Here is a 24,457-nt window from a genome sequence, read left to right as displayed (position 1 = left end):
GTAGGGCCTCCTCTACTCTTCGGCCTGCTCACTTGGGGCAGCCATGCTACTCAGCAGGAGGGGCTAAGAATTGAACAAGAACTGGCTAGCCAAGGGCAGGTGGCATCCCCTCTCAGCCTGAAGCTAATTTCCAGAGCTTGTAGGTAACAGATCTCGGCCAGCCTTGGTCTAGCAGAATGTACTGGTTACAAACTTCACTTGCCCTGGGTAAATAGCTTGCCTCAATTTTTTGGGGAACCAGATCCATCTCTGTGCAGGGGGCCTTCTGATGGCTTATTTAGAACAGTATCCCTTTCTGCTGGCTCACTCAGACCTGCTCAGCTTCCCTAAAACGCTTGAGTTTGTGGTCAAAGTTCCTTCTCATTAAGAATGCAAGCGGAGCCGTGGGGTTGTTGGAAGAGTTTCCAGGCAGAGTCCTTTTGCAATTAGTATATTAGTTCTAATAAAGGAAGGAAATATGTGTCATGGGTGAAGATAGATGAGCATCGACTGTGGGCCAACACATGCTGCAGGAAAAGATTCATGGGGCTGGCAGGATCAGCTCCGCAACGGAAGAAAATTCGGGCCAAGAATAAGGCCAAGTGTTCTTCCTCTCATTCAGGGCTACGGCACAGAATCCCGCAGAGTGGGGAGATGGGGAAATGACCACACAGTTGCTCTGCGGTGGTGCCTGTGCGTGTCTCTCATGCGTGGACTCAGGTGTTTGTGTTCATGTAATGTGACTCTCCACCCCCAGTGTTTGTGGGTGCAGGGGCCAGAGCCCCGGGAGGGAGAGGTGACCTCTGGGACCACAATAGCAGATGCTGACTTGGAAGAATGGGAGGGCCAGGTGTGTGGGTCAGGCTGAGACTCCAATCCTGCAAGCACCAGCTGTCCCCATGAGCCACTTACCTGCTTTTCTCCTCTATGCATTTTCATATGCTGGGTGTTTCATGTGAATGGAGTCATTCACTGGCCTTTTATGTCTGGCTTCCTCACTTAGCATAATGTTTTCAAGTTCATCTATGTTGTTGGGTTGAGTGTGTTGAGCATTATCTACCTTTGCGCTCACAAAAACAAACACAGCTACTGGCAGATATTCATGTCCTCTTGGCGCCTTCCCCCTGACAGAGGGTTGACAGTTTTTTAAGGCAAATGATTTATTTTATTTTATTTTATTTTTTTCAGGGAAGGCAAATGATTTAGTAGCCAGACATTTGCACACATGTGTTCCCATTTTTTCTTTCTTATGGTCTGGCCCAGGTTTTCATACTTTTGATTGCATGACAAATAGTGTACAGGGCTGTATACGAAAAGCTGAGTCTACTGTGCTTTCTGGGTTATTTAAGGGGTGCCAAGGGTACTCTGGATGTCAACCAGTCTCCTGACTGGGGGTCAGACTCTGCCCGAGCACCTCTGTCTGGGGTTGGAGTGATGTCAGTTTGCTCTGTGTGCAGACACAGGGAATGTGGATTCCCCTCCATTCGTGGTCAGGAGCCTTCCCTGAGCTGAGGTCTGTGGCCCCTTCTTGTCCTCTGTTGAAGGATGGTGACAAGACACAGCTGGATTTGTACCCCAATGGGTCTCTGCAATTTTGGGACGGTTCTTTAACTTAAAAGATTTAGATATTTTATGTTTTCAATTAGCCCAAGATCAATGAGGCCTTGGGAAACTGATTTGTACTAAGTATACTCATAAGAGATTGATTTACAAATCTCTTGGGAATTTGGTTCATTTACTGTTGGGGTTTGTATCAGTAAGTACAGGTGGGACAGTGTTGCCATGACAGCTCCAACAGGCAGGTCCGTAAAGCAACAAAGCTGCTGCTCTTGCTGGTGCAAAGGCCACTACAGGTCCCAGAACTCTCCAGGGCAGCTCTCCTCCTTGTGGTGGCTTGGTGCCGCACCTCAACAGTGACCATATGGCTAGGACTGATGAAGTGGGAAAAGAACACGCTGGAGGGTCTCCTGGCAGCTACTTAAATGCCCCCCACCATGTGCCACCTCCACTCACAGCTCAGCCAAAGCAAGTCATGCAACCACATCTGATCTCCAAGGAGCAGAGAAGAACAATTCTGGAAGTGTCCAGAAGGAAAAGAACTGGGAATATTGGAGAGGTGCATTGATGCTTGCAGAGGGATGCCCCTTTCTAACAGCTGAAATCCCCATGTCCATGTTCCTCCAGACAGCAGAGCCCCTAAGAAATGAAGTTACCAGGCAGAGGTCAGTGGGCATAAATGGCACAACAGGGGCTGGACATGCCCTTGTTTTTATAAGAATAGCTGACACGATTGTGCCTACTTCATATGTTATGTCCCAGGATGTGTCATGTTGACTGTTACAACGAGTCTGGTAGACACTCTTTGCTCTTCTATTGATTCAGTTTGAAGGTTAGATTATTTGTGGCCATGAGAAAGAGGGCTTCCTGTATCCAATCACTTTTGTGCGCCTTGCTGGAAGCATGTTACTACATGGCAAACATTGTGTAGTAAATTCACTTATTACTTTGTCTTTGTATTGCACACATGGATAGATAGATGATGGATAGGTAGATAGATAGAGCTAGTTTGTGTGTGTATGTACGTAGATGTGTATGTGTGGGTATACATCTATATTTATAGCTACCTCTATGATCATCAATGATCAATTCCACAGTCAAATTCTTATAATTTTTTGAGAGATTTTGGAAGCACACTGGTCTCCTTGATTATATTTGAGAAATATTAGTATTACCAGGAAAATAATTCTCTTACCCCCAAATTATGAAGAGGGCCTTATGACAGCTATTCATGAACTAATTACAATTCCTACAAGATCTCATGTTCTCTAGTTAAAAAAAAAAAAAATGTAATGATTGTATTTAGCTCAGGATCTTTTGTGACTCAGTTTGGGATCTGCCTCTAACTGCAGGAGATAGTATTTTTAATTTATTTATCTCATTTAATATTAAATATCTCAACAGATGGTGCTCATGAAACTTTCTTTATTGATAATTTTATGGCTGAATAAAGAGGATCTTTTCTTCCCTTTTAGTTAGCTTAAATTACCATATATTTTCTGTAATTGTATTTAATTAATCTATTTTATGCTTCATTGTACCACAATAGGTTACTCATCCTCACTTTGATATTTAAACATTTTTAAAGTTTTTGATGTTTGTTGACTCTCCTGAGGCCTTCTTTTTGCCACATATTAACACAATTAAGGGTAAATTAAAATGCATTCATTCACTGAGAAAAATGCAAGCAATTTCAAATGCCCATCTTTTATTTGAGTGGACTGATATCATATGCAAGCCTCCTATACATGAATGACCCTTTACTTTATAGTCTGTGCTCTGGCCACAGTCTTCATTGAGAATCCTACAGTTGACTAAAGTTCTACCCTTGGTAGCAGATCTGAGCCTTTGCCCTAAAATTTTAGGTCTTCAAACTCAATAGATTTCCTGGACAAATTGCTCACCTTTTTTTCCAGAGTGAGAATTATAATGAAACAACATTTTCTTGTTTCCTCTGCATGCCATGGGAGGGTTTCAGTGGGATGGTGGGATGTCTCCCCACCTGGATTCTCTCTCTTCTAATGCTGGTTTCCTTTGGCCATGGCTGACGATGGTTGCTTTCCACAGTACTCCTTGATGTCATCACCTTTTATCAGGCAGCTCATGGTGTGGATTTTAATGCTAACCTGCTGTCGGTTGATGGTGAATCCTCTGGGTAGCTACATTCATAGCTGCTTGACCAGCAGCCCATATCCAGTGGCTTTGCCATCCAAGGGTAAACAGTTGCTACCACCCAGTTGCCAGCAATATCTCCCCATAGCAATTATGGCTGTTTCCTGTGATATATGTTAGCTGTTGCCCTCTGCACCTTTTGTAGGGTCTTTGAACTTCAATAGTCCATGCCTACTTTAAAAAAAAACACAAAAGCTTTTCACTGTCTACACATGTCACTTGTTGATCTCTCAGCCTCACCTCTATCAAACAGCCTGGAGGAGATCTCTGATGAGCTGCCTCTTAGAGAGGCCTTCTTGCTCTTTAGCTTCCTCAAAGACAATGCCCATACCTTCTTGAGGAGCAAGGGCTAGATCTTGTCAATCTTATGAACCTCACAGCAGAGTTCTGCTCACAGAAGATGCTCAAGAAGTGTTTGGTGAAAACCCAACTTCTTGGATGAGCTGTATGAAATTGCCAATATGCAACTATTTTTTTAACCTATAAAACCAATAATTTCACAGGGCTCAACTTAATTTATAGATGCTGTAATTTCCATCTCATTAAAATTATAATATATATTATTCTTATCAGCTTTCAAAATAGTTCCTAAGATAAAATGTTTACCTAAAAATTTTAGACTTGGTCTCTGTGGAGTCACAGTCATTTCATTCTGTTCCTGCATAGTCTACGCTTTGTATCATTTTAAGACATGAGAAAGAGCATGCCCTATGTATTTTAATAAACTGTGTAATATCTTTTGATGCAACACTTGATGTCGGTCTTGTTCTAAAATCTAAAGTAGCTCAAAGAATCACTCAGACATTTCACCAAAATTCCAGTCCTAAAATCATGTAGGACCTCCTCTAAGTTCTTACTAACACAGTCATGAAAAGAGCAAAATACTAAAACTCATAGCAATTGGCAGACCCATTAATACCATGATCTGGGAGGAACTGATGAAAGTTACAACACAAAACAGAGCTGGGTAAAATCAAAGCAGCAAATACATACAGACAATGCTGGGAATTCAACTGATGGCACTCCCAGGTTTTGCCTGAGCAGAATTCGGATGACCTTTAAAAAAAGAAAAATCACTCTGTTTATCTGTGAATTTAGTGAGCCGGGCCGTCCACCATCAAGGGAATTGTGTGGTCAGCTGCTTCTCCTCCTTGCGGGCAGCATTCTCCTCTCCCTACTCACTCTCTACTCTTCTCAGAAGGGTGATGAGGGTAGGAAGGGAGGCTGAATGGAAGAAAAGCAGAGCATTTTGGGAGTCGTAGGCTGGAAAGAAATGAGACAGTGCATTTTGGGAGTTGTAGTCCCCAGGAATGTATGATATTAACTGATTGTCAGTATCAATGGAGTGCTGACTATACATCAGGCATTGAATTGAGGGCTTGGCATAAATGACTCGGGAAAATTCTATCAAATCTCCACTTTTCAGTAGTGACTCCTTTTTATTGCTTTACTCTTGTGAGTTATCTGTATCCCCCGCTCCCACACCCTCCAATTCCAAACAATTGCTATGCATCTTTCTGGATAAATCTAGAAGTCCTTGAAAATTACATTTTGAGTGCCTGGGTGGCTCAGTCAGTTGAGCATCTGAGTTCAGCTCAGGTCATGATCTCGGGGTCCTGGGATTGAGGCCCATGTTGGGCTCCCTGCTCAGCGGGGACTCTGCTTCTCCCTCTCCCTCTGCCCCCCCACCCCATTCATGCTCTCTCTCTCACTCTCAAATAAATAAAATCTTAAAAAAAAAGAAAATTACAGTTCAATGATGTATCAGTCTACAACAGATCTGTGCTATTGCTTTTTGAAATAGCTCTTTCCATTCTGGAATGATTCAAGGGCTGAGTCCTCCAGCGTATGTTCAGGTGAAAATGTACCTGTGGACATTTGTAATTGCTCCAAGGGATATTCACATTAATCATGAGCTATATTAATAATTTTTTTTAGAAAAACTCTTTTATCATCTTGCATATTTAGGTTTTAACCCAGTTCTGTAAGGTCAGGTCTGCAAAGCTATAATTACCTGTGTAATTAAGGTAAAATATATTCTTAAAATATCCCCCCCCACTTTTTTAAAGAAGACCCTATTTTGCTTTTGTAAAAATCACATATACTTACAGTAAAGAATTCAAGCAGGGTAGAAAGAGGAAAGTTAAAGAGAACAATCACCCACATTCCTGCCTCTGCGAAATAGCCATTCTTGATTTAAGAAGAATATACACCCCAACGAAAGATTGTTAATAATTGAAGACATATCAAGCAAAAAGGATTTCCAAAACACACTTTACATGAATTATATTTAGAGTCTGCTTTTGATTAGAACTGCTTACAGAATGTGAGTTGAGGTCCCTTTGTGAAAAAGTAATTCTTCCGGATTGTCAGAGTGTATGGAGTCCCCCTCTCTGCCCTCCCCAGAGATTTCTCTCCAGCTTCCAAGATTCTATTGACCTTGGGCAAGTCATCTCACTCTCATCCTCTGGTTCCCCAGTTTCAAAATGAGGAGTGGGGGCCAAGTTGCTGTTAAAGGCTTCTCCACACCTTATATTCTATGGGTTTTTTTCCTTGTTAAAATGGAAAGTCTCCTAAGTGGTGCTTGGGTCATGAGGCTGGATGTGGAGCACTCAGGAGAATAGGCAGCATGAACCCCAGACGAGCCTGGCTCCTGGACTCTACAATGGAGGAAACTCAGATATTTGGGGTGGAGATGAAAAGGGAGAGAGAGACCAAATTTAAGAAATATCATTTCTTCTGCATCTAGTCATCTAGGATTGACTTAAATTTTATTGTCTGCATCTTTGATTGCCAGTACATTAAAAAATATATGGACGACGAGAGCCTGAAATTTTTTTAAAAAGCACAGTAGTGAAGAGTCTTTGAATTATACCAGGGCTGCCTGCATTTTCAGTCCTGATTGTTTTCAGATCATTAGCCCATCGACAGAGAGGTGAGGGGCTGGACAAACTTCTAATGCAAGCGTCAGGGAAGAAAAGACCAGTCCCAATGCGAGAGTGAGTGCAAGGCTTCACTGAGCAGAAGATGCAAGTCAAGGTACACATGTGCCTCCGCTTATGAGAATTTGATGATCCCATACATTTTCCTTCCAGGTTTGCTTTGGGAGGTGATATGCATATGGGGGGATCCCCACGGCTGCACAATTAGAGAGTGTGCAGTGAGGTGATAGATTGCAGCAACAAGACCCTCCCACTGAAAGTGTTTAGACCTCAGTCAGTGGCTGCCTGTGTTTGCTGTTGGTCTCCCTCACCTGACATGCAACTCTGGTGCGCAGGGGCATGCTCTGTTCTCTGCTACGTCCCTGAGCTTGGGACAGAGCCTGGTTCAGTAAACATCTGTGCATCTAGCCTGAAAAGATGGGCTTCTTGCCGGGGAAATGTGATTCGCAAAGTAATCAGGACAGAAAATTCTTTCATGTTCCCAATCCACACCCCAAGATGACAGTGAGGAAGGAACTCCCAAAGCACAACCGAAAATGGGGTGTCTTGACCTCAGTGGGTTGGGGGGCTGACCAAATGCATTCGATTTAAGAAAGTAAAGATGAGGGTTCCAGTCCCCTACTGCTGTGTGAAAGACCACCCCCAAACTTAGTGGCATACAACAACCACCTTTTCGGCTCTGTGAGTCTGGAATTTGGGCAGGGTGGGCTCCTCTCTGCTCCATGGGGTCTGGGGCCTCTGCTGGGATGATGTGAAGGGCAGAGCGGTTGGGGTCTTCAGAGGCTGCATCACTCACAAGTCTGGGCCCTGGGCTTAGACCACTGGAGTCTGGGTGTGGCTGGTCTCTTGAGCAGAGCACTTGCACGTGGCTTCTCCCGGTGGCCTTGGCGTCTCAGCACGGTGGCTGGTTTGATGGCAGAACTTTCTAAGAGCGAACATCCCCAGAGAACAGGTGCAGGCTGCCTCAGCTTTCTGACCCAGTTTCAGAAGTTACACAGTGTCCCTCCCACCACCCTCCATTGTCACAGTGTGCCCACATCAAAGGGCTAGAACCCCACCTCTTGATGAAAAGGAGGCCAAAGAACTTGTGGCTACATTGGAAGCCAGCCTGCCAGGGGTCCTGCCATGACGTCTCCAGGACCCTCAGCTCAGCTCACCCGCCAGCAGCATGGCATCTGTGCCCTAAGATAATGCATGTGGGGAGACTTTTTAACTGCAGTGATTCAGGAAACTTACGGACTGGAGCAGACACCAGCCGCCTCTGCTGGGGATAGGAACCTCCCATTTCCTGAGCACTGCTGACGGGTCCCACATACCCAGTTAGTGAACAGAATGACTCAGTGAGGTGGTCTGTTATCTCCATTTTACAGAGAAGAAAACTGAGTCTGTCCAGATGTGAAGTTACTTATTCATGATTGCACAGTCCTGAGAGGCTGAGTGAATTCAAACCCAGTTCTTTCTGACCCCGAATCCCATGTTCTGTCCGCTCTCCTATTCTGACAGGATGGGGACCCACACTTTTCCCCCCGCCCTGATGACACGTCTGAGAATCACCTAGTGCTCTCTGGGGCCCCTGGAATATCTCTTACAAACAACCGGGCATGTGTAGTGAGAAAGAGCTCTTGATGTTGCCTGTTTCTAGGTATTATTCAGTTGTTTGCTTGAGAGACTGAATTATACTCATCTGGATTCGAGGCTTTTAAAGCTCTCTGTAGCCAGGAAAGCCTGCTGCCCTCCCTGTTCAGTAAACTGCACTCACATTGGTGAGGAAGGGGCCCCAGTCCTACTCTGTCGATCCCACAGACATGCTGCCAACACCCACCCAAACAGACAGGTGTGGACCGCCGGCCAAGTGATGCAACAACTCGATCCTAACGAATAATCTAGAGTGTGTTTTGTAAGCCTTACACATACATGTTAAAGTTTCTTTTACACAGTTTGTCTTATGCACACATAAAGTTGCTCTGTCAAGTACAATTCCAGACCCGATGACAAGCAGTAGGTGAGCTCTATCTAGGTAGGGGGCCTCTGTCCAGAGTGCTCAAATCACTCTGGATGAACGACTCCACTCTTCAGAACACTGAGCCTGAACGCAGGCTTTCCACACCACCAGCTATAAACAGGACCAAGCTTAGAGTTGTGTAATGAGTCAGGCCAGTGGGTTTGAAGAATTTCTGCTGATCTACGAGGCAGGGTGAGTCATAAAGGTTCCAGGGTCATAACTAGGCAAAGGGAGAAATGAGATGTCTGATCAAGTTATCCTCCTAGAGTGCACAAAGACAGTGTGTGTGTGTGTGTGTGTGTGTGTGTGTGTGTGTGTGTGTTGTATATGTTGTGTGTATATGTGTTCTGTGCGCATGTGTTGTGTAGGTTGTGGGTGGGTGGGCATGCACACGGGTATGTCTGGTGTCAGGAAGGAGTAGAAGCTGATTTAGCAATACCAGGCTCAAGGACAGGAAGACAGGTGATCCAGAGATGTGGGACGTGACCCGTGTCCGGCCAGGGGTTCCTGCAGGAGCCCAGCAGGCAGCTCGAGGTAACGGCAGAGCTCCAGAGGCTGGCCACACCTGGTCAGGTGAGCACCATCACAGCCAGGCTCATGGGAAGACTGAAAAATGGGCAATTATTTCCAGGTCAGCATAGAAATAATCTGCAATTGAGGCTGGTTGAAAGGAAACAGAAGGCCAGGGAAGGAGACACGAAGTCCCACTCTCTCTGCCTCTGTCCCAGTGAGGATTGGAATAAAATACAAGTATGCGCCATGTCCTATATCTTATCTAATCTTCGGATCTGAGCAATAATTTCCCCCACAAAGCCCACTATGCCTTACGGGTCTGACATCCGCATTTATCTTCGGGAAACTATTTACATTTGCATCTGTTCCTCTCTAGCTTCTTCTTCCTTTTCCTTGACATCTCGAGCTCTTTGTCTGTCAAATGACAACCCCACACACAGAGGGAATGCCTGACTTTGCACTCTCGTTTAGCTCTGTTATGAAGTCTGTTCTGTGGCCATATTTATGAATCCCGAGGTTCTTATTAAAAGCGGGTTTCCTTAGGATGAGAGGAAGAAACATTCCTGTCTTTCACATAAATAATACAATGCCAATGGCTAAAAGCTTCTGTGTGGGGCCCATTTCTTTTCCTCTTTCATTTAAAACCCCTCGCTTCTGCTCACAGTCCTCACATAAGTTGAAGTCCACCTCAGGAACCCTGGAATCTCAGAAAGGAAGGGGAGAGGATCAAAGGAGAGAAGACAGTACAATACAGGGTCCAGAATTGGAGCATAGGAGACCAAAAGCTGCCCATAATACAGGGCCCCTATCCCCACCCAGCAATGAGATCAGCCATAGACCAGATTTTGGTCATCAGCGAAGAACGCGCTAACACATGGACCTTCTTACGACCTTGCCTATGTCCTTGGCCATGTCCATGGGAGTTTCTCTGTGGAGGTGGCTCTAGACGGCAAAGGAGCCTAGGGTTCTTGAAGGCCTACTGGGGCTTTGATGATTTGAGGGAATGACTGCTCAAGAAAAGCTTCTGAAACACTGAGCAGAGGGTCATCAAGGGAGGTCCCTGGTATAGTACAACCATTGGCCTGATTGTGAATCCTGGCTCTGCCAGTTATGAGTACTTGGCCTTAGGCAAGTCACATGACCTTTCTGAGCCTTTGCTTTCACATCTGTCAAATGGGCTGATACCAGTCAGCTCTGAGGCTGATATTGGATACAGGAGACACTGAGTTGTGAAAGCATCCAAAATGTTGGACTATAGAACAGGTCCAGACCCAACAGGATGGGGTTCCCTTCTTCCTTCTTCCTTCCAAGGGATGGTTATCATGCACAGTTTGGATATAAAAGGAGGAAGAAATGTGAAATCTCCCTTGAGATTTATCTCATCTCCTTTTTGTTCCTCAAACTTCACCCATTTTGCTCTTGTGACTATCATGTGGTCCCCTGAACCACAACCCATAAGTCAGGAGCTGAGAAAAGTCTGGGAGGGAGGCTCCTTGCTGGCTCTGCACTGATGGATGAATGCACGTGACTCAGAGACCCAAGGAGATCACAAGCCAGATGGAGGGGCTCTAGTCCTCCCAGGGTCCCTCTGTCGATCCACCACTCTCCACTGCTCTCAGTGTCCCTGCAGCCCCTGGGTCTGTGGTGCTGGCCCTTCCTTTCCTGCAGGGGCACCATCCCCAGCCCCCTTATGTGGCACCCTTGGCACCCTGGGGCTCTTGCTGCACTGGCTGTCCCTGCCCTGCCCCGGGCGACGGATTCCTGACACCTCTTCTGCAGCTGCCTCCCCGTTCGCACGCCTGCTTCCCTCCGTCCAACCTCCTCACCTGCTGAGATGACCTCCCTGACACATCTGCTTCAGATCCTGCAGGGATAGGCTGGTGCCTACAGCACAACCACGGCCACTCCCGGCAGGCAACCTCAGAGGTCCCAGATGACCACCCTGCCCTTCCTACGCCAATTTCCAACAGCGATCCCAAATGGGCAGCAGTGTCCACCGGGCTTTGCTTATGACCCCGTCTCTCTCTGAAATTTCCTCTGCTTGGATTTCTAGTCGCCCCTGTCTGCCAGGACAGCTCCTTCTTCCCTCAAGATGCTGCTTAAATGTCATTTTCTCTGAAAAGCTATTCTAAAATCTACAAGGCAGAGTTAATCTTCAGCCCATCACATTTCTGCAGCCACCTCCGTGGATGGGATAAATATTAACCGGGCACTTTCTATGTGTTCTATTCCCCAGACCCCAGGATGCAAAGGTGGACAAGAAAGTCTCTGTCCACCAAAATCTTTCCAACTAGGGGACAGATGGCAAGCTAACAGCCAAATAAAATACAGTGCGATCAGAGTGAGAAAACTGAGAGACAAAACCATGGCAAGCCAGGCAGTGAAGTGCTTCACAAACACGCTTCACAAACTCAAGTTCATGGAACCATCATTACAACAGAAAGAGGTAGAGGCTACTAACATTTCCAGTTTTATAGATGAGAACACTGAGGCACAGAGATATCAAGTGACCTGCCTGCCATCACACAGCAAGTATCTGATACAGTCAGGACTTGAGAATCTGTGTTCTTAGCACAGACATCCGGTCCTGGGCAATGTCACACATTTACAGTCCATGGGTCAGGAAGGAACTGTCACAGGCCATTGTCAGCCTGAGACCCAGCTGCACGCCCATACTCCCATGGGGGTCACAAGCCTCCCTAGACCCCGAGGAAGACATGCACACTCAGAGTCATGTGCAAAGTCACAGAGAGCTGAGTAGGAAAAAAATCACACGGGAAACCCTGCTGAGGTCCCTGCCCTGGGGGCCCCAAGAAGTCTCCCTGTCCAGGGTAGTTCAAGAAAGATCTGGAATAGGTAAACAGTACCAGATGCAGATCTGGAGATGAGAACGTGCACATTTCAGACAGCCTGTAAGTAATTCAGTGCCTGAGAGGTAGAGTTGGGGTTGGTGGGTGAGTGGGTGGGGACATGGGGTGGGGGGCAGTGAGAAATGGCAGAAGAAGGAAACAGATCACGGGGAACTTTAGCTCACACTGAGGACTTGTTCTGAGGGTAAGGGGGAGCTCATGTGATACTTCGAGTGTGGAAGGTGGCCCTCACGTGACTGACACCGCTGATGTAGGCTTGTCAGATTTAGCAAATAAAAATACAGGACGCCCAGTGAGATTTGAATTTTATAGAAACAGTAAATCATGTTTATAAGTGTTCTCTGTGATATTTGGGACATTCTGATACTAAAAAAGTATTAGTTCACACAACAAATACTTTTTTAGTATCAGAATGTCCCAAATATTACATGGGACTTACATATATTTAAAAAAAAATAGGGGGGTCGCCTGGGTGGCTCAGTCCTTAAGTGTCTGCCTTCGGCTCACGTCATGATCCCAGGGTCCTGGGATCGAGCCCGGATCCCTGCTCAGCGGGAAGCCTGCTTCTCCCTCTCCCACTCCTCATGCTTGTGTTCCTGCTCTCTCCATCTCTCTCTGTCAAATAAATAAAATTAAATCTTAAAAAAAAGAAAAATAATAAAAAAATATTCACCGTGGTTTATGGAAAATTCAAATGTAACTAAGTATCCCGTATTTTCTTGGCAACACTGACGGGAGGAGTGTGGGTTCGGGAAGGAGGACCAGCAGTCTGAGTTCAAGGCCATGATGAGTCTGAGATGCCTGTGGGCCATCCATCCACGTAGACATGAGGTGTGGCCAGTCAGCTGTGCGGGGGCCCGGGCTCAGCCTGAGTGGAGCTAAAACAATGTGGAATTCATCCGAGTATAAAGAGTAGAGGAAGCCGCTGGTGTAGATGCATGATGGAAAAGCCAGTCCTTAGCCACCGTGAATGGTCTCCACGGGCGAGCCCCTCCAGAAAATGCTGACTCTGAGGATTACAGCTCTGTTTGTGTTGTTCTTAATAGAAAGGGCAGTAAAGGTGAAGGTCATTGGAATTTGAAGAGTCTAGTGTTTTAAAGCACATTGACACGGACACTCCGTGACCCTTCTGTTTAGATGACACTTGATTATTTCCAGCACGTTTAACGGGGAGCTTGTTGGTGCGTCCACCAATTTGGTAAAGTATTTATTTTAGCTTCATAAATGATGAAATGAATTCACAGAGAGATTTAGTAACTTAGTCCATTATAAGAAAACCAGCGAGTGACAGGGTCACAGGGACAAACCCAGCTTTCGGATGCATGCATTCCTCCGCACATAGACCCTTCTGCAGAATATCACAGTTCTGTGGTGTTTGGGAAAAATAAACTATCTGGAGCAAAGATATGCGTTCACTTTGGCTTCAAAACGCCACCCCAAATGACTCTTAAACATAGCTGAGGTGTCATCTTGTTATAACACACAGTCTTACTCGAACAAGGACCACAGCAACCCTCCTTCCTGTGCCACATCCATCCGATCCCTTGGCCGTATCCCCGCAAACGCAGAGCCCCGTATGTCTGTTGTGGTGCAGTGACCAGCATCGATCCTGAAGTTGGATTAGTAACTGAATTCCCAGTGCCACGGGCTCTTTCAGCAGTAACTTAGAAACAGATTGTGCCGAATTAGAGAGATGCTCGTCTGCATAAGAACAGCCTGGTCTTGAAGGCTTTCGAAGAGCCACACACATGACTCAAGGACAATTCTCTGCCTTAGAGAGCTAACGGCCTTGCTCATCTTCTCTACAGTTGCATGTGGATGTTAATTCATAAATTTTTTCTAGCCAGTAGTTTTCTGGGAAAAATATTTCTGAGCAGCTGTACAATGAAATACTGGTGCTCCTTTCGAGGCAAAGAAAGCATGTAACTGCTCCCATACTGTAGTTGGGGGAGACCCATTACACATCCTCCCTCTCCCAGACACCTGCAGACCCAAAGCTTGTTCCCATCTGGTTATTCAGGTTAGGGTGCTATCGGTCATTGCATTTCCCATGTTATCACAAATATTTTAGGGCAAGGGCAAAAATGGGAGTTTATATATGTGCACACATACGTGCACCCACAAGACAGATTGGATGGGTAGAGGAAACGTGTTCGACTCAGCACTGGCATGTTTTTAGACTGTTGTTTTATGATCCAATAATGTGGATTTCTTGTGTTCCTTCCAGGTGGCATCTGGTTTACCAATAAGAGTTTGAGCTTTTGGGGGGCTCATGGGTGGCTCAGTCCGTTAAGTGGCTGACTCTTGATTTTGGCTTCAGGTCATGATCTCAGAGTCCTGGGATCGAGCCCTGGGTCAGGCTCTGCGCTCAGCGGGGAGTCTGCTTGAGGATTCTCTCTCCCTCTCCCTCTGCCCCTCCCTCCATGCTCGCTTTCTCTCTCAAATAAATAAATAAAATCTTTAAAAAAAAGTTTGAGATTTTTAAGGAAAGGATCAGGACTTGAAGGAGCTGGAGATGTTTACCTCTAAGAAGAGATGAGGTGTGAGCATGCCTTGTGGGTGGGGCAAGTGCTGGAGGGGTAGGGAATGAAGGTCACTACTGTCTGAAGATCCTACAAGAGCTGCCACAGACTTACTCTACATAGAGACAGGTTGTGAGTGACAGGAAGGCAGGTTTTGTTAAATACAGAAAAGAATGTTCCAGCAATTTTTGCTATTAAAAATGGAACGAATTACGTTATGAAGCACACAGTCTGCTGTTCCTAGAAGTGTTTGAGCTGAGACTAGATATCGGTTTGGTTATCTACTGCTGTGCAATAAACTATCCCCCATCTCTGTGGTGTAAGCAACCGCCATTTCACTGATTTGCTCAGGGTTCTGCAATCTGAGCAGGGCTCGGTAAGGACAGTTCATGAAGCATCATGTGGCTGGTTCAGAAGATCCACTCTGGAGATGGCCTCATTCTGGGCTGTCAGGCTTGTGCTGACTGTCACCTGTAAGTCCGGCTGGGGCTGTTGGCTGGAAGCCTCAACCTCCTCTGCGTGGCCTCCATGCATGGCCTCTGTGCATGGCTGGGCTGGCTTCCCACAGCATGGCGGTCATGGGGTAGTCTGACTTCTTTTGTTTCGGCTAGCTCCACCTAGACCCAGAGAAGTCACTAAGCCCCACTAAGGGTTAGGCCTAGAACATGGGGCCTGGGGTCCCTTCCTCCACCTTCTACCTCTTGAAGCAGGTCATTGGGCCTGAGAAAATTCAAGGGGAGGGGACTGCCTGAGGCTGTGAATACATCAAGTTTCTTGGAGGCTGCCAAAGCCACATTCTATCACAGTGCCCAGCTAGCTTTATTTTATTATGAAGATTTATTCTCTACACTGGATGTTAAGTTGGATGACCAGTGATTCCTCTTCAAACTCTGGAGTTCCCTGGTTCAATTTCTTTTCAACCTCCAGTTCCCTGGTATAATAACAGGCCAGCCATGAACATTAAAATGGGACTCACTGGGCGCCTGGGTGGCTCAGTTGGTTAAGCGACTGCCTTCAGCTCAGGTCATGATCCTGGAGTCCCGGGATGGAGTCCCGCATCGGGCTCCCTGCTCAGCAGGGAGTCTGCTTCTCCCTCTGACCCCCCCATGCTCTCTCTCTCTCTCTCAAATAAATTAATAAAATCTTAAAAAAAAAATGGGACTTACTGACTGATTGATTTCACATGTCTTCCATTTTCCATCTTCTATTTTCTAGCCTTGGTCAATCATTTCACAGGAATATAGACAGACACAGTACCTTCTCAAGCCAACAAATAATTACTCCTCATGCTGCAGATATCAACCTGGTCCCAAGTAATTCATTTTGTAAATGCTGTTACCAGACAGAAGCACACATTACTCTAGTTTGCAAATCTAGGCTATGATAGAAGGACTGGTGGGGAGCTATATGCTATAACTTACATATATATAGCTTTTGCTATTTGAGTTTTTTTTAAAAGGTAAAGTTTCTGTTCGTTTTAAATGTAATACACACCCACTATAGCAGATGTAGATGGAAAAGAACCACGCAAAAAAGAAAAATAATCACAATGACCCGTAGACAACTACTCCAGCTTTTTAATACGTATTTTAATATAAATTAACTTAACTATAGTTATATTAGCTCATTTAGTTTCATAACAGATAAGTTTCAGAAGTTACGTTCTATGATACTAAAAAGTTTTATGAGATCAAATAATATACTTTATGTTATAATAATATTCAATAATATTATTAAAATCATTGCAAATGTTTTTAATTACTATATATAATTCTGCCATTAGTATAAATATTTTTATGCATAAAAACTTTCTTTATTTAGAAATATGTTCTTAAAGTACATTTCAAAGAGATGTTTAATGTTTGCTCATCTCATTGCACAAACATTTATTGAGTGCCTACTATGTTTTAGACACATGCTGGGTTAGCAAAATATACTTCTACATTGATTGTGTGCTTAATATTTACTAGGTACTAAGCTAAAGACGTCTGTATTTGTTTGCTAGGGATACCATGACAAGCGACCACAAATTGGGTGACTTATACAACAGAAATTTATTCTCTCACAGCTCTGGAGGCTGGAAGTCTGAGATCAAGGTGTGGGCTGGGCCAAGCTTCCTCCAAAGGATCTAGGGAAGAATTCTTCCTTGCTTCTTCCAGCTTCTGATGGTTGTCAGCAATCCTTGGCACCTCTCAGCTTGCTTCTATGTGACAATGACTCATAGCTGCGTCACTCTAATCTCTGTCTCCATCATCACATGACCTTCTTCCATTTGTGTGTTTGTGTCCAGATTTTCCTCTTCTATGAGAACACCAATCACTGGCTTAGGGCCCACCCTAATCCAGCATGACCTCATCTCCACTTGATTACACCTACAAAGACCCTATTTCCAAGTAAGGTGACATTCACAGACTCAAGACATGGAGTTTTGGAGGAAACTATTCAACCCTATACAACGTTCCATGAATATAATCCTTTCTGGTCCTCACAATTGCCCCGTTGGGTAAGGGTGTTGATCATTCTGAGTCTTGGAGATGTCAATGATCTTTTCTAGGAATGAGGAAGCCATGGAGCAGGTGTTCAAAGCCAGGCGTCTCAATTCCAAGGCCCCTTGCTTGCAAATATGAGCGTCATCGCTGGAGGGGCGATTTGTATCAGAGGCCAACAAGTTAGAAATTGCCAGAAGTGAAGGGCTTGTGCAGCCAAGAGGATAACGAATGCCTAGGCCTGAGGGTTGCTAAGGCCTTGCACCTTATTTTTCCTTTCAGGAAAGCACAAGGGAGCCTAGGGGTGGGGAGGGAAGAGAGGTGCCCTGGTCAGGGGTCCCTTGGAGCCCCAGCTGGGAAGGCCAGGGATGGCCCCAGCTTGTGCTCGGGGCCACAGCAGCTGCTACCAGCCTCCAGCTGTGGAGCTACAAGGGGTTCTGGAGCAGCTGGGGTCATCGGGTGGTTCTGAGAGGCACAGATGCTGATGGCAACAGAAGGGGAGCTCTCCGTCAACGAGACATCCTTTCCTAATGAATTTTGCATTCCTCTTGATGAGGACACATGGATTGGCTTAAAAATAGCCCGAATGGAGCCTCTATTAGCCTCATCATTCCCACTATCACATCCTGAATGAGCGCCTCTAAATTTGGAACTGACAAAAGGCTGCCGAAAGATTTCCTTTCAGAAAATAATGGACTTAATGGGGCTTTTGACAAATGGCTGAGGTTTCATTTTCTCCTGCTCCTTAGTTTGAACTATTTTCAGTTTTTTAAAGGAGGTGCCATGTGCATCTTTGTTTCCAATAATTGGATTTGAATTGAAAGGGAAAGACTCTGGAATGAGTTTCCTGTGAAAATCGGATCTCAACCTTCTAAAATGAAATAGTAGTAGGAAGCTGTCTGGTTTCTAGAAGCCAATTGTGGAAAGATGGTCTTCCCACTAACTGCTGCCGACAAGGGGGAAGATGGCTGCGAGGTGGGTGACAGGGGAGCTGATGTCCCCGGAGTCAGGGCTACGTTGGTCCTGGGCTCTCCACAGCTCTGGATGCTGCTTCCCTGGGTGAAGGCTCAGGGCCTTTCAGGGCTGGCTTCCTTGACATCTGCTGCTCCTCACCTCAGAAACCCGTTTGAGCCATATCCCCCTTGTTTTGTTCTACATTTAGCAAGAAAGGAGAAACCTCCCTACGACCTTTTCAGTTAAAATGGTGAATGGAAAAACGGCATCCTCCCCCGACTCCATTTCTGATTTTAAATCAAGAAAGTAATCCAAAAAGAGAAGAAAATACATTCGCACTACAAACCAGGAATGGTGCATTTCAAAAGCATGCCAGAAACTTCATGGGATCTCTGCAAAATGTCATACAATGGAAATCAGATGGAGGGCATGTGTGTCCCACGCCTCCTGGGAAAGCCTTAGCAGGGCTCCATCTATACCTTATGGCCAGGCTGCACAGATGAGAGGCCGAGGGGGACTTGGGCAGTGATGGGAAGCCACCCTCCGTCCCTCCTAGTGGGCGTCCTGGAGCTGACAGAGATGGCACTGGAAGCCCTCATCACAACAATGTCCCCATGCATAGGTAGAGACCCCCTGACACTGGGAACACTGTTACCTCCTGCTGCTAACAAGAAGCTCCCTCAGCTTGAGAAGTGACCAGCAACCCAGCCTCCTTCAGCAAAGAAACTGGCACAGCCAGGAAGCCCCTCATAGAGAATGTGACTTCCAACCTATGAAGGTAAAAGGCATGGTCAGTCACGGCTTTCCTTTCTCCCTCATCTGGGCTTAGACCCATTCAGCAGGGTACTGCATGGTTTCCCCATCGCTTCTGGAAGGCTGCTCCTCTACCCATGCCCCAGATATAGTCAGAACCCCTTTGCACAACAAGCAAGCTGGGAAAAAACAACCGGACACTTGGAAAGATCCCTCCCAAAGGGATCACTCTAGGGATGGAGGGCAAACACCACCTCACCATGGCCCCGAATTCCCGGGGGTGGAATAGGCAACTGACCAGAAAAGAGACTTGGAGATTCTCCAGTCTGTGTCTCAGCAGGCAGTGTGTCTGACCAGAGAAGGACACGAGAGCAGGGGAGAAGGTTTTCTGATGAACAGCACAACCGCTGGAGCAACAGGAAAAGAAGTCAATGGGAACGAAGAAATCCAGAGCAGGTGCTCTGAGATTCTCAGAAGAAAAGTCTGCAGAGATTAACGAGAGGAGCAGAGTTAGCTAGATAAACGAGCCAGAGGCACGTAGAGATAAGTAAGTGACATGGAGGACAAATTCAGGAGATTAGAAATATCTGTCATCAGAGTGGAAATAGCAACAAAAGACAGAGACATGATTGAAGGATTTCTGTCACAGATGACATTGCATTCTTTTATACTTTTTGAGTTTTCTCTATAATTGTGGGTCTGGCTCCTCTTAAGCTCATGAGCTTCTCTATTTGAACTATTGCTCCTTTTACCTTGACTGGCTTTGTTGAAGACTGGCTACTTTCAGGGTTTCCTGAAGTTGCCCATTTATTAGAGTCTCCTGAAGAGTGTGTAATGAACACAGACTTCAGGGCCTCTCCTCTGAAGTCCTGGATTTGAATTTCGGGGGGAAGCGGTGGGTAGAAGGACCTGGAAATTTCATTTTTTCAACCACCAAAAGCTATTTTAGGATCACTTAAGTTTGAGAAACTGGTATAAACCATGGCCTTTTCAAATAATTCATTTTTGGATTAATTTAATACTTTTATTTATTTTTTTATAATTCATGAATTTTTGGTTTTGTCTTCATTATTTTTTCCCTCAGTGTTTTGCTTCCCCTACTCCTTTTCTAGATTCTTAAGATAAATCCTTGGTTTATTGATAGTTTTCTCTATTTTGCTAAGTAACAGAAACTCTTAAAACCTAGACTTTTCATCTGGGGATAGCTTTGTCTAAATGCTATGGATTTATGTACTGATTGTAACTGCAAGTTGATTGCTTTTACTAACCAAAGCAACAGTTAAAATTTTTTTCCACTTGGTTTTTGTCTCCCCTCTAAAAAAAAAAAAAAAAAAGAAAGAAAAAGAAAAATCAGTGCCAGTAAAGACCTGAAGTGCTCTAACCAACTAGAAAACATATGGTCAATCTTGACATGTAATCAAAATTGTAAAGTTGTTAGTATGGGTGTATAAATTTGGAGACTAAGCAGATATTGCTAAGTAGAGAAAAATAGAATTAAATGTTAGAATACATCATTTCAGAGCAGAGTTTCTCAGCCTTGACACTAATGACAATTGGGACCAGATAATTCTTGGTGGGGAGCTGCCCTGTGCATTGTAGGATGTTTAGGGGTACCCCTGATCTCCACCCCTCAGCATCCCCGCCCCTGTGCATTGGCAGCCACCAAAATTATCGTCTGGGAGGTAAAATCACCCCAGCTGACAACCAGAGTTAGAAAAAGTGACTTCTATCCTTGTTCAAGGATGAGTCTGGCAACCGGCAGGTCTCAAAACCACCCTTTTGATCCCTTTCAGAAGTCCTTTCTCCAGCAGAGGTTCACTCCCCTGGGCTTTGGAGAGGAGATGGGAGGAAGGAGCTCACTTTAAAGAGCACAGAATAATGTGCTTTAATCAATGTATTGATTCTTCTTCTGTCCGGCAGAGCTCCCAGCCCCATTGCTCTTCTTCCTTGGCAACAGTTTCCTAAGCCAATTACCAACCAAAGCAAGTGGAGCAGAACCCATCAGACAGTTATACAGCAGGTCCTTCATACATGTTAATAGCCCACTCCAAAATATTTACTCTACATCACCGAATGGGGGCCGTTTTAATCTCTCTTTGTAGTCAATAAATTGAAGCTTGGGAGGTTAAATAAATAGCCCAAAGTTATGTATGTACTTCAGAAGTGGTGAACTGGAAATAGGACCTCAGGGTGGACTGATCCCCATGTGAATGCTTGGATTTCTTAGTTAGGACAGAGGCCAGTTCACCGAGTCTTATTTCTCATAAAATTGCCCATAAAGTTTGTAAAACTGCACTACTTTGCAAAGTAAGACTATCAACCAACAAATCGCCAATGAGGGGAATTTTTCCAAATATCAGTTTTCTTGCTGTCCTGTTCTTTTCTGTTTTATTTCATAAAGTTTATATTTTGTTGTATGAAGGTAAGGAAGATAAGAAAACAGGAGAGTCACGGGATGCCTGGGTGGTGCAGTCCGTTCAGTGTCCGACTCGATTTCGGCTCAGGTCGTGATCTCAGGGTCGTGAGATCGAGCCTCACGTTGCGCTCCACACTCAGCAGGGAGTCTGCTTGTGATTCTTTCCCTCTGCCCCTCCCCCTATTTGACCCCCCCAAATAAATAAACAAATCTTAAAAAAAAAAAAGAAAACAGAGAGTCAGAAAATGTTCACATCATTTGATCCACTAATACTGCTGATGGCAATCTATCCTAATGAAACTCAAGTAAACCAAACTACCATAAAATATTTATGGTAGTGTTATGTATAACAGCAAAACCTTTGGAAAAATACAAATGTTCAAGATAAGGTAATGGGTTACTGATTATGATTCAGCCACACAATAGATTACTATAAGAAATACTTAAAAGTGTGATTACAAAGCTATTTTACAAGCTTTTAAAAGATATATGTTAATCATAAAAATAAAGTATTACAAGGTACAAATGTGAAAATATTGAACGCTTGTAGTTATCCTTTTGTGACTCTTTAAGTCATTTAACTGATTTTAACTGTGAATAATCTTTGCATACGAGCCCATTACCTGCCAGATAGGTTGCAAACATTTTATCCCTCTTTGTCATGTTTTTTCAACTTTGTTCATGATTTTTTTTTCACAAAGAAGCTAATGTCGCTATAGTCACATTTTATTCTTTATTGGAAGGTTTTGGTCTTATGCTTCGAAAATGCTTCCCCATTTCAAAATGATATATATTCTCCAAAGCTGTTCCCTAGTGTTTTTATGTTTTTGTATTTTAATGCTTAAAATTTTTATAATCTGGAATTTATTTTGGAGGAAGAATTCAAACTTACTCAAGAATTGATTGAATCTCCTTTTCTTTTCCAATTGGTTAATAAATTGTCCCAACTTTATTTATTAAGCCATTTCTCACATCCCCATTGACTTAAATTAGGCAGTTTTTGTTGACAGGGGAACATACTCATCACGATGCCGTATGAAAAGAATTGAATGAAACAAAATTGTAACAGATAGAATAAGCACCCTATCTCAGGCAAATGTATTTATCAAAAAAATTTGGAAGGGATTATTTAGTACCGGTTTTTGGAGGACATTTTTTACTTTAATACTTTTATATATTTTCTCAAATCTCTACTAGGCATTATGCCATTTTATAATCAGGAAAAACATATATCATTTTAAACTACCGAGCTCTTGCATGAAGTGAGGCGAGGGGCCGATCAATTCAGCTTAGTTTCCTCATAGAATTATCTTCCTTGCCTTCGCTGTATTGTTCAAAGTTCTCTGAATTCTGGCAACATAACTAGTTAATTTTCTGCTATATTGTGCTTCCATATCTCAAATTCATCACCCCATAAAGCTTCCACACAGTGGGAATAAATGTGAGTTTTCTCAAGTGAAGAATTACAGTGCATCTTTAGTGAAAAAGTAAAATCTTACGAGTGCAATGGAGTTGTGCACAGAGACAGAGTGAAGATTTGTAATGACCAGACAACTCACTCTCCTGCTGTTTAATGGTTTTCTTCTTCCTTTTGCTTCTGGTTACAATAGATTATGGAAAAATAGTTAAATCAGATAAATTCTGCCCATGCCATTGTTGTCTAGGTAGACAGAAAGTTTCCTAAAGTATCCCACTCCACTATCTTCCCAGAATCCTCTTTCGCTTGAGGAAATTTGACTTTTGTTTTATTGTAAGATGCTGAAGATAAGATGAGCTCAATGACCAGGGACCCTTCCTGACTGTGAGAATTGGAAATAAAGAAACGACAAAAATATATTAAAAAAAAAAAAACAATAGATTATGGAAATGCTTGGCTTTTTTTTTTTTTTTTTTAATGCTGCAAGAAGTCAAACCACTCTCCTCTAAGGTCATCATGGTAAATACCACTCTTCACAATTCACAACAAATTCTGTACAGCAGTGAAATAAACTAACTAGATCTGCCACTTATGGATATGTTCTATGAATATGTGCATATATGTTCACATATTTACAATGAGCTTTATAACTATAACTTACACAATATATAAAACAGAAATTTATGCAAAATAAGCAAATTACTGAATTTACCATAAGATATTATTTTTATTATTTTATCATTTTTGAAAATATAAAAACCTTTGTAAAGGTTAAAGGGATAATGCAGGAATGATCTAAAGAAACACACTCGCAGAATGATAACTGTCCAATTAGGTGGCAGTCAGCTCTGCTGGGGAGTGCGGGGGATGCAGTGGGGACGCACCCCCAGAGGTAGGAGGAATCAGGAGAACCTTGATTGCCCGAGAGAGCTGAATCTGTATAGAGATGAGGAAGGATGAGGGAGAGGCCAAGTGGCTCCAGATTGCCAGAGGATGGTTCCACCGTCCCCCAAGATCCAGGATGTAGCAGAAGGCTGATTATCCTCTCCATTCTTTCCCGTTCCATTCTGTGCCCAGTGGGACTGATCTCTAAGGATGGCTCAGTTGGGCTCCCTGGCCCTGTGGTTTGTGGCTGGGGTTGGTCCTTGGGCAGCCCCTACCGAGACTGGAGGGTGGGAGGAGGGAGTGGTGAGGGTTTTTATTCGCTGGCCCCCCACCCTGCCAGCCTGCTGGCCCTTCCTGGGGGCCCCTCTGGTCCTGCAGACTGATGGCTGCCCCATGCTGCCCATGCAGGGATTCATCACCTCCCCCTGTCTCCTTGTTTTTCTTCAACTGTGCTCACATCTTGAAATTGGCTCCTTTGTTAAACTGTCCTCAATTACCCGTTTTGAGTGAGTCTTCGGTTACCTACAGGTCTTCTGACTCATAGAAGGAGATGACAGATGTGTTAGTTCCCTATGGCTGCTGTAACAAATGACCACAAACTGAGCAGCTAAAGAACTCAAATTTATTTTCTTGAAGTTCTGAAGGTCAGAAGTCTAAAATAGGAGGCTATGGCTGCAATTCCTTCTGGACGTTCTAGACGAGAATCCATTTCTTAGCAGCTTCCAGCCTCTAGGGGCTGCCACATTCCCTGGCATGTGACTCTACCTCACTCTAGCTTCTGTGTCTGTTGTCACCTCCTCTCTGGCTCTGACCCTCCTGACCCCCTCTCATCAGGACCCTTGTGACTTTGTCTGACCCACTCCAACAATCCAGGGTAATCTTTCCATCTCATGATCTTCAATGAATCACATCTGCAAAGGCCCTCTTGCCATGGAGGGTAAAATTCACAGGTTCTAGGAGGATTAAGATGTGGGCATCTTTTTTTTTTT

Source organism: Phoca vitulina, unplaced genomic scaffold (assembly GCF_004348235.1).
Source record: "Phoca vitulina isolate PV1807 unplaced genomic scaffold, GSC_HSeal_1.0 scaffold1, whole genome shotgun sequence".
In the NCBI taxonomy this organism is placed as follows: Eukaryota; Metazoa; Chordata; class Mammalia; order Carnivora; family Phocidae; genus Phoca; species Phoca vitulina.
The sequence above is the reverse complement of the archived record's forward strand: the minus strand, read 5'-3'. Positions refer to the sequence as shown.